At 30.7% G+C, this 12,107-nt stretch overlaps 1 protein-coding gene across 2 annotated transcripts in view; it reads right to left on the reverse strand.

Annotated features, from left to right (window-relative positions):
* Positions 1-717: 717 nt before the first annotated feature.
* LOC132931266 (histone acetyltransferase KAT7) overlaps positions 718-12,107 on the reverse strand; it is a 90,668-nt gene continuing 79,278 nt past the window's right edge. For both annotated transcript variants that reach the window (XM_060997354.1, XM_060997357.1), the window contains exon 12: positions 718-2,333. The gene's annotated coding sequence lies outside the window, so the exon portion shown is untranslated. The remainder of the gene's footprint in view (positions 2,334-12,107) is intronic.

The following is a 12,107-nucleotide window of genomic DNA, read 5'->3' on the forward strand; positions in this document are numbered from 1 at the left end:
GTCGAAAACATTTTGGACACCACTGGACCACCGCCGTGACTTGGTCGGAGGAGCGCGTCTTTGCAGCACTGCTACAACATATATTAAGTAGGTGTATCGATTCGGAGGCAGCCGTCGCGGTGGGTAGAAGACTCACGCAATATATATACCTTCGATGAAACTTGCCGGATTATCGTACGATATAATAATAATAATAATAATATATTACGTTTCGTCCGTATAGTATTATAAATAATAATAATTATTATTTCGCGGAAATTTCAAAAGTTTACAGTCTGTACATACTTGCAGGACGTAGCCGGGCGGCTTCCGAGAGTTTCACGTTCCATCAGAGACGACCGAAACTTCAGTCCAAATGCTATGCTTTTGAATAGAAACAACACGCTATGTGGCACTGAATATAATATTGGATCCTTAACTTTCTAAATATAAGACCCCCTCACCCTCTCCTCCGTCCAACTACTTATCGAGGTGTCGTCTCGTAATATTCTCCCCGCCGGGCCGCGGCAGTGCTAATTATAACACAATAACACCAATTGTACTACAGATTTGTGCTACATCAATTATAAGTGAGTATAATAATTTGATACGTAAGTGCTGTTGAGACGTCATCGTAATTACGTGACGCGAAACAAAACGACGCGTTGGGCATTATGATATTCAAACATTGTTTGTTAAGCGGGTTGGCGATGATGGTTTTCTGAAAATATAATGCGATTTGATTTTAAAAAGTATAAATTTATTCGTAACAATTGTTAATGTAGGTCATAATATTAAAAAAAAAAAAAAAAATCTTTATTATATACAAGTAAAAATTAACAAACAAAATATTTACATAAGTAAAATAATAATAAAACAGGTAGATGTTGCGAAATAAACATAATTGTATGAATATATTTTTTTTTTTTTTACAGTAATGTCTATAACATTTTGTTTGTTAGCTTTTATTTTTAAAGACGAAATGGAATAAAATTATGTTCGAGGAATAATTTCTCGTTTTACGCTAAAGTATTTGACAAGCGTGAACAATTTCTTATAAAATATACTTATAATAATAATATATACATTTTGTCGATTTTAATTATCATTATATTTGACCCTTAAAAAACTTAAACAGATTTGAATAATAAAAATGATAATAATAAAAAAACCCATTTACTTATCGCTAATGTCCTAAATGTAGGTAAATAACAAGAAAAAAAAATAAGAGAGAGATGATTATTGTAATAATAGTAATTAGTAAATGATATTAACGGAAAAAAATACACTTCTGAGCTTCGACCAAACGATTTGAACATAATATTTCTCTACACCGCGTTCACGGGTTATACTTATATATTCAGGATACGGCAGTGGTGAATATGGGATGGGGGAGGGGGAGGCGACCATAATACTTACTAGGGCTGCGGTCGAAATGTATAGATGGACACGGTTACAATAATATCGCGCGGTATAGGTACCTATATACATTCATATATATTATATTATATTATATTATATTATGCGTGTGTCTGTAATCGTACCAGTTTTAAGGGCTTAGCGAAAACATAGCGCAAGGGTGGACGCACCAGCTATATATATTTATATTATTATTATTATTATAGTATTGTGTGGGTATGAGTGAAACGGGGTAAGAGAGTTGGCGTATAATATTATAATATGTAAATCGACACGTTTATAATAGGAGCGTCGTGTAATATTATGTATACGATTTAAAAACGGGGGGGAAAAAAAAAACAAAATACCTTAAGTTTTATTATTATCAGGGCGATGAAAAAAAGTAAAAATAATAAAAATAAAAAAAAAAAACCGAAATCGATTAATGAGACCAGAGAGAAACATAACATGGGATTATATATACGGAGCACTTTCCGATGGCGAGCAGAAAGGGGGAACGTCGTGCCGAGAACGAAGTATATTATTATTATAAAATAAATGCGCTCTCGTTTAGTCCACATCGTCGTTGTCGTTCCAAACACGGCCCGACCCATCGGAACGACGTCCGTCCTTTTCCTTGCCCGGTCGTTATCACATTTTGTAATTGTGAAAAACGCGTGCTATTTTATCGCACGTTAACAGCCTCGGGCTGAGGGGACGCGCTTATTGGGATCGATGCCAATAATGACGATATCGGCTTAACTATTCATTGTGCCGTTGAATCTTCCTTCGTATATAGGTAAAATAATAATAATAATAATTAAATTAGAGGAGTAAAAATTGATTTTTTCGCCTGGAAAACTTAATTGCCTCTCCGAACCGACTGTCTCGCCATACCGGAACATCTTGTTTCCGGAAACAATACTGGAACACGGCGAGTGTCTAGGCGTAATTTTCTGAAAAAATAAAAATAAAAATATTACTTTAACGTTGCAGTCACACTCATATAAATGTAATACACGAAAAATATTATTAGTATATACAGCCGAATAACATCACGCGAACATTTTGACGTTGGATAAGTAGATAAGTTTATAGAGGTGTTCCAATTGCTATAGGTTCTTTGCGAATTTTTTTTAAATAAAGGCGTCCGCTAACTCAATTTTAGAAAAAATCCTAAATAAAACGATCGACATAAAGATTACACGGCAATATACTTAAATTGATATGTGCATTTTATCGATTTTAATCATCTTGATATTTTACTCTTAGAAAACTTGAGCAGATTTGAATAATAAAAAAACCCATTTACTTATCGACACACGGTGACAACTAAAATATTCAAATATAAATCAAGCCATATTAATGTATAATTATTTATGGTTTTTTTTTACCGCCAAATATGTTTTAATTAAAACCGATACCTAAGTATACTATTAGTATATTTATTACACGCGAATACAGCGAAATGTCAGTTAGGTACCATATATACGACGGAGTTTGTGATTGAATAACGTTCTTACAACAGGTATACATTATTTATTTGCAGTGATACACATTACACGAAAAAGTTTAAAGGGTCACACAACCCAGCATCCAAAATGTCTTCCTCTATGAAAATGTTTTTCTACAGTATGTCTCTTTCTTCTAATATCAGCACAACCTCCTACGAAAAAAACTCAGTGTGCACCACTGTAAACTAGTTGATAAATTGTAGCTACCCGCTAACAATATGTATGTATAGGTCCTCCGTAAGTAGAATATTTTTAATCTAGGTTAAAAAGAAAACGACTTTAGGTCTTTTAAATAAAAAAAAAAATACATTACTTAGGTGTCGGTACACGGTGTATGTAATATTTTTAAATAAACTAAATATCAAAATAACCTCGATAAACTATATCTAACTATTGTAATACATTATTATGCAAAACGGTTTCGTTTCATTCGTGTGTTATAAATTTGTAGGGGCCTTGACCTAGCGCCTGCCATTTTGCAATTAGGTATTTTACTTTTGAGTAATTAGCTAAACATATTTTGTAGACATGCAATAAAAATATTTTTAAAAAAAGAAGATAATTGGCACTAATTAAAAAAATTATCAGCGACCTAGTCCAACACGGGCTGATCAAAATATAAAAGTTGAATACAAATCAAAACAGATAATTGAAGGTACATATTTTCAAAATAATAATAATAAAATATGGGTAGTACTAACTGTAGCAGTAGTAACCGGGGAAAATTATTAGATAAAAACTAATAAAACTGGTGGTTTTAAACTAACCGCGTGTGTAAGAAGTGTTTAAACGGTTACTAAGATTCCTTTTGTGGTCTCTCGGATATTAAATGGCGTACCATATTGTTTTCGATCAATACAGTCAATGGTGTACGTATGGAGTATACATATACATTGGGTAGTTAATATATAGTAGTTTTAAATTGGATTCGGACAAATAACAATACAAAATACATTTGAAGCTAATCATTTTTAAACGTCATCTAAATAAAAACGGGACGAGAACTTTCGTACGACTTTCTTGAAGATAAAAAACCTATCCTAACAGAATTTTAGTCGATCTTTTTTTTTTTTATTTTATTTATATATAAAAGGGAGACGGTTCCAAGTTACGAAACTCTTTCCCATTACCCACACTGCAGTAAATATTTATGCGCATGATATTACACACACACACATATATATATATAATATACGACCGTCTGAAACTAACGTCTTCGTTATGCTAGCTTACTTACGCCAATATATGCGAATTAAAAACCCGAATAGAATAAAATACCGAGACGACTTTAAGTTAGCCGTTTGCTCTTAAATTATTCGAATAAAGGATACGGTGTTGATTGACATGACCTCTGTTTCGGCCGGATACACGTTAAAGAATAAAAAATATGTGCTTGGTCACGATCACCGCTATGATATTATGTTATGACAATGTGTTCATAATTATTTGAATACGCAGTCTGCTCATACATCACTTATAATATAATATTTTTAATCATAGTAATAATATTATAATTTATAATATATTAATATATAATAGTAGGTACAATATAATTCCCGCGATCTCACCAATGAAAGCGCGGTGTAGACGTTGTACGAAATTATGCTAAGATTGTCGTTTTTCTTTGTTTTATTTTTGAAATACAACTTCTGTTTAAACGTTCATTTCGATTTAGTTTACAGCATATTGTTGTTGCAATTTATTTTACGAAATAAAAATTAATTTATACACAAATGTATAATCCAAAAACATATTTGGATTAGTTATATATTTTACAAAATCGTCAACAACCAATTTAGTAATTAGTATGCGCAGAGTTAGTTTTGATTTACATATTGTTATAATATTATCGTTGAATTCTCGATTCATTGGATAAATACATTTATAGATAGTACACAAAATACCTAAAAGCGTCCACAGGAATTTTTTTTAGGGGATTGAGGGTGTTCAACCAAGTTTCGTTATGCATAATATTTATATACTTTTAATATAATAATTTTTTTTAAATAAATTTATTCATAATAATGAACTGACAGAAAAACAACTAAAATGATTTAAAGTTTTCTTGGCTCATTTATTATTCAAATATACTTATGTCCCATTAATGTAAGTATTAAATTGTAATAATAAATTAAAATAACAGTCTTGTTAAAAACTTGAATAGTTAACAAATTAAAACTTTAAATATTATTACATAATATAGTATTTAATACGAACTTGACGAAAACAATTTTTTTAATGTAATTGATATTTTTATTTAAAAAAAAAAACTTTAATGACTAACAGTGCTATTGAACGAGATAGAAGTTCAAATCCGTTTATAATTGCTGCTATTAGCTCGGACTTATGGAGTTTAACATACTACACTTTTAAATAATTTATACTAGGTGACTATATCACCAATATTATTTCTCGTCCGAGATTTTACTTTACGTAGAGCATGAAAAGTTCTTTTTGTTAAACATGGAGTTACTGAAAGAGTTGAGGAACAGTTAAAACAACGTGAACTGCTGGATATAAAAAATAGTTTTGAAAACAATGTTTTTATTTAAACTTATTTTTCTATCTTTAACGTATATAGATAAAAAGTCTGAGGGGGCAACAGCTTGACCCCCGCGAGTTGTAGACGCTTGTGTAATTAGTAATTATCAACTATACTTATAGTTGTAGCTGGCATACAAAAGTATTTAAAAATCTTGTTATTGGAAAAAAAAATCATATTTATTGCACGGGAGTCACAGCGTTAGATTTATTATGATAGTAAATGTCTGTAGATTTGGTGTTGATATTTCGTAAACGAGCCCTATACAATATCATATTGTGTTCGTTAAGAACATCGACGCCAATCCTGCAGTATACCTATTATATTTGCTTTCGGGACAAGTGTCGATTTAATTTTCTAGTTTGGCTATTGTAATAGCTCCCATTCCTCTACCATTAACCGTAAGTCAATATAATATTATATCCTAACAACCAATTATTATTTCTATACTAATGCCAACTTGCGCATTAATAAATAAATGCACATACAAAATATGGTATATCTACGATGAACATGAACAGTTAAATTAATTGTAATAATAACATTTTGAATTTACAAAGATCATTAGCTAAAGTTCGGTATAATTTGAGTTTTAATCTGTCATTTTTACAAATATTCAAATACTACTTTTATCAAAGAGATTCAATTATGTTATATAATACGAGTAAACGACGATTAGTGTCAGTAAACTTAAGATTGAAACAGAAGAACGAAACGAATAGAAAACTATACGGTGAACCGAGCCTATAACGAGTGGTTTCGACGTTAAGGAGAATGTTTTAATTCGTTTTATTCGAAATTTTAACCGATCATCGACAAGAAAAAAAAAATCTTCAATCCAAACAAATAAAACCCGACTGCTATGTGTTCAAAATAAGAAAGTATAGATTATTAAACATTTATAGTATTATATCTAGGAGAGTCGGAACAAACAATTTAATATTCAAATATAATTAATCATCAAACAGCAATCATATAACAAACGTTGACCTGTAGTATATTATATACTCAGCTGTTATTGCATTATGTACGTTTATTATATTCGCAATGCAGCATGTTATTCTTAAACAGATACGCATAATACAACATATGTATGTTTAAACAAATTAACGGCGATTGTCATTAATATTCATACGATTTATGAATTAATACCTACCTATATTGAGTGGCTATATCTATAATAATATCTCTGTAGGTTTTTAACTGAAGCTGTACATTATACTCAATGATAATTATTATACTACAAACGATAAGGGCTTATCCTTCTTTATATAATTATTTTAAACGAGGCAAAGAATTAAATATTAATTTTAATGAAAATATGCATTAAATATTTATAAATTAATTAATTATTTATAAATTAAGAACATCGTCAGTCAAAGGAATACTATTTATTCAAGGCTCGTATTTAATGGAGATTTTCTTTTGGGGTAGTTCAACTACTCGAGATTTAACATAATTAGATTTTCTTTAATAATAGGTAATATGTTTAACATTGAAGATCAGTTTAAAATATAAAATACTTGACCCATAAAATCCGGTAGGTAGGCAAAGAAAATATTATATATTTATTTGAAATTAATTAAATTTGTTTTACATGATTTTGTTTATATAAAAGTTCAAATACGGTTTAAAATACTACTGCAGTGTACTTATCGTTTATACGTTTATTGGTTTAATATTATAGGTAAAGAAAACATATATTTATGTATGCTTCAGTATAATGATAAAAATTACCAGGACTGACTGAAATAGTGAAATATATAAACTGAAAAAGAGATTGAAATTAAACGAAACGATTCAGGATATTTAAAAATATGTTCTTATTTGTATATTTTCCAAGCACAAATTATAAGTACATAAGTTTTCATAAAAAATGATATGTCTACAATATTTACGTTTTAATTATATTTTAAACACAAAACGAGTATTTACGACTATATTTTAATATTATAATAATAGTATAATAGTAATCACGAATTAAAAAATATGATAAAATTCCTATAAAAATTTATCACCATAAACTAACAGCAAAGTTTAATGTTTTTCAAGTATTAACCGTTTATAAACAAAGCACACATTTATGATAACGTAACAACGTATAAATATTATGTAATACTAGCTGTATACCCGAAACCCGACTTTACCCTATAAAAAATGAACAAACATAAGGCACGACGCTATATTGGTGTATCTCGGGTTTAATGTATCTCAGATCACGGTCAAATTTGGTATCGTAGTTGTACCTCGCTCTGTGAACTAATCCGATCGAGATGAACATAGCACGTAATATATTTTTTAACGTAATTCAAATTTACTCTCCAAACTCTCCTCTAAGAAATATCTCTGAAGCTTTCGTAAACATCGGCCGAGTGGGTTTTTATATCTATATACAATATACATATTAACAAAAAAATTATTGTTCAATTTTCGTGAACCAAAACAAAATTCACAAGTGAGCAATTTATAGTGATGTATATGATATGGGTTGAAGCTTAAAATACCCTCAAAATTCCAAGGATTCTATTTTGAAATAACTTTCGTCTAAATTGATCAATTAATTTATGAGATTAGCCGATTGTCACTGGCCCACATAAAACATTTCTCAAGTGGTAAAAAATATCAATAATTTTAAGATATGGTCGTAAATACTTACTTTGTTTGAAAATATTAGCTATCGCTTTAACTAATAAGTGCATTATTAAATGAAAAAAAAAAATGGGAGTAATCATGCTTGGTGAATCACCTCGTGTAATACAGGTAAACGCGTTTCACAGTTTTTGATAAATTCGATCAAATATATACGCACATCAAACGAGTGTAATCAATTTTCGTGCAGACTGTGGCGGCGTGTACCTATACTTATAAAATACGATGTATAATAAAAGGATTTGGATCGACTAACTAACCGAACAGTAACGGACCGATGATAATTTAAATAAAGGAATATAATACGGCGAACAATCCGTATTAAAAACCGTAACCGTCTAGGTGGGTATAATATATTATGCACATATATAGAACGTACAACTACCACCAATACTATTATAATATTATAATAGTATACCTATATAACTATTGCACGGCAGTGTCGTCTGTATAGGTATATATAATATACGTGCACGTGCACGCGATTGCAGCGACGATGATATCAATCGCAGAGACTCATCTTGCGCATTGCTTCGGCGACGAGCTAATCAAATGTTTAATGCCCGACGGGTCTCCCCTTAATCAAAGGACACGACTGAAAGGAGCTATGGTATATGATATACACGCATAGCAATCAGTTCCATGAAAATGTATATTGTATATATTATATATACACAGATACCTATATATATATATATAAATTAATATTTTACAGTCTAATATACGTTTATATGTCTAAATGTATAAATAAATAATAATGTTTAAATGTTTATACGCATGACTACACTCGGTCGACGAAATGAATGTGTTTCGCTGGTAAACGTGTCTTAGAAGTGAGCTTAGGTCGAAAGAGCAAATAAATGTATCTTATATATATATATATATACAAATAATATCAAGTAGTTGTATATATATATAAATATATATATTATATAACAGGACTTTTGCTGGCGCTGTGTATATAGTGTACGAACTATACGCGGAAAATGTGAGACAAAAATCGTTATTATACGAGTATATATACGTTTATTATTATGGCTTACCGACGACGGCGCAATAAAAATACTACACGCTTGCTCGCTCACCTGAAAACGTTGACACTCGAGTCGTGTGTATTCGCGTTAATTATTACACTTTTAACCCGACTGTATCCGTGCGAACAACGTAAGATTAACGAGAGTTTCGATTGTACGTATAATGTACATACGTTATTATAATTTGTATTAGGTAAATCAATGGGACGACTCTTGCGGTATAAACGACGAGCGACGTTTGACGTAGCGAACGCCCTCGAGTTAGCAATATTATAATAACGTTTCGCTACTTCGAGTGTTACTATATTATAAGACCGAATAAATTATTATTAGGGAATTTTAATGAGAGGTGATACGATGAAAAGTCACATGTTTGGTACATTTAACAGCTCTCGACACAGTCCTTAGTTTTTCAGTACATTCGAAAAAACAGATTTTTTTTTCCAAAACCGACGATTTGTCTTATTTTAGATGGAATTTAATAAAAATAAAAATAATTATTATTATTAATTTTTTTTTTTGGAAATTAGATTTAAACAACCAAGCATATTGATTTAGTTACAATATTTTGCAATTTTTTATTATTCGCAGGCAAATTATAACTATTTATCAAACTATATTATATAATAACGTTTTAAAAACCTATTTGTATACGTTCGTTATAAATTTTCTTTCTTCGATTAGGAGTCTTTGACTTTTTTAGGCGACGTGCGACCTATTATTATTATTTTTTAAATCTCATTGCCATATTTTTAATAAACATACTATGCTAAAAATATGTTCGTTGGCTTCAGATAAAAACAACGTGGGCTGCGGGTTGAAAACCTCTACCCAATTAAATATTGAATATTGATGTTGTTAGGTCATTTATGTCGGCTAGGACTGCAGTCTGCGGCAAATAAGAGTCACTTATAAGTTTCTTGGATCGTTAGTTATACAGAAATGTAAATGAGAAGAGTGTCTATCTGTAGATACGAATAAGAACAACTGTTTCTCGTTGATATACTCTCATATACCCATTGGTTGTAATTTGTCAGTGTTCGTTGGTACTTTTAAGTTATAGTTGAATGTGTTCTGTCCCACGTGTATCAATTATTTATTTAGACAATTTTAATAATATTTGGAATACCAGAGATGCTTGTAAAATGACTGAATAAATAATAACCAGTGTGTGCGGTGCACCGTATCGTTTTGTGGTCGTTTAAGTGTTATTATATTATTTAATACTATTTTCTGCACGATCGGCGATAGATCACAGGATTGAAAACGATTTAAGGATTTCTTATAAACACTGAAGCAGGCCAAATAATCTGCATCAACAGCCGCGGCAGGCGTGCGTGGTTGTTAAAACGTGCATTTCGAGATGATCGGCGGCGGCCAAGAGTTTACAAATTACAGTTCACCGAGCGTGTGCACACGCGGACGGTTATGAATATCTGTGCCGGAAACTACGGGATTTAATTATGGCGGTCGTGGTGGATACACGGAACTTTTTTCTGATGTCGTTTGCAGCCAAACACGAGACGCACGACAGAACGGAAAACGCGTGCGGATACACCCAAAACACAAAAAACGGTTTGCTGATTAAAAAAAGTATTCAAACGACGGATAATTTGATTTATATATAATATATATATATATACCACATACAACTCCGCCTGAATGATTAATATAATTTTTTTCATTTTTTTTCAGAGATCATCTGTTACAATCAGTTACAATTTTGTAAGCCATACCATACACTATATGTGCCTGTGACTGAATCTTGAAATGCATATTTTTATGTGTAAATATAAGGTAATTCATCTAGCATGCTCACTCCTTATATATATTTATTCAAATACTGATTTTTTAAATTAAATAGTATTCTCAAAAAACCTTTATTTTTAATACATAAATATTATATATTATATAAGGAGTATTCTACGGCAATACGAACTTTTGTTTTCAAACAAAATCACCCATGTCTCTTAAATTGTTAAGACGACGGTTTACTTTCAAAATCTTAACGTATTTAAATTAAACTTCGGAAGAGCAATACAAATTTATTGAATAAATATATACTTAATACACGGTTAATTGTTGTATTAAAACTGTATGTAATTACATAGAATAAAGTACATCATCGAACGATCGTAAGCACCGATAATTCATTTGTAAATTATGACCAAAACACACGTATCGGTAGCATGCATATAATATGTTTAATATGTTAACTTATCGTGCCAATGAATGCAGGCGAAGATAACAGTGATGTTATCAATTATTTTCATCTGAGGTCACGGGGGCAAGAACAGTTTCAACTATGATAAGTGTAACGAAAACATTTTTGTATTTTTATTTTTATGATTTTATAATATCATATGATCAAATGGTAATAATGATATACATATATCTGCAGATATATATCCTATGGGTAAGGTTAGGTTTCATTTTATATTCTTCGTAAGTCCTGTAGTACATAATTATTATTATATATAACGTGCATCGTTGAAATAGACAGTATCAGATTTAATTTACACACAAAGAGAAACACGTGTATGCAAACTTATTTACTCGTTAAATAAATAAATATATAAATGTACTCCTCTTAATGTAATAATATAAATGTATGCGTGTATATGTGCGTGTTTGTTGTGAATTCGATATTTTGATTTCGATACGAGAATGAACCCCGTTTTTGATCTAGACTATCAACCGACGGTAGTTTTTCCTCAAATGATCGGGGAAATTACTAGTACCCATACCTACCAAGTACCAAGTTTATCGAAAACAGATCTTTTCAAAACAGGTACCATTTAGATACGATTTCCAATCTATTCAAAAGTACTCACGAGACGTACGCGAGCAACCATTCTATACCCAAAAGAATGCTAACAGCGAAAAATCATAAAAATGAAAAAACAATTTTCTTTTCAAAACTGCGCTGTAAAACCATTATCATCCTGGCATCGTTTACAATGCAATACTACGCGTGTCGGTTAACGGTTA

The sequence above is a fragment of the Rhopalosiphum padi genome, chromosome 1, assembly GCF_020882245.1.
Source record: "Rhopalosiphum padi isolate XX-2018 chromosome 1, ASM2088224v1, whole genome shotgun sequence".
Classification (NCBI taxonomy): Eukaryota; Metazoa; Arthropoda; class Insecta; order Hemiptera; family Aphididae; genus Rhopalosiphum; species Rhopalosiphum padi.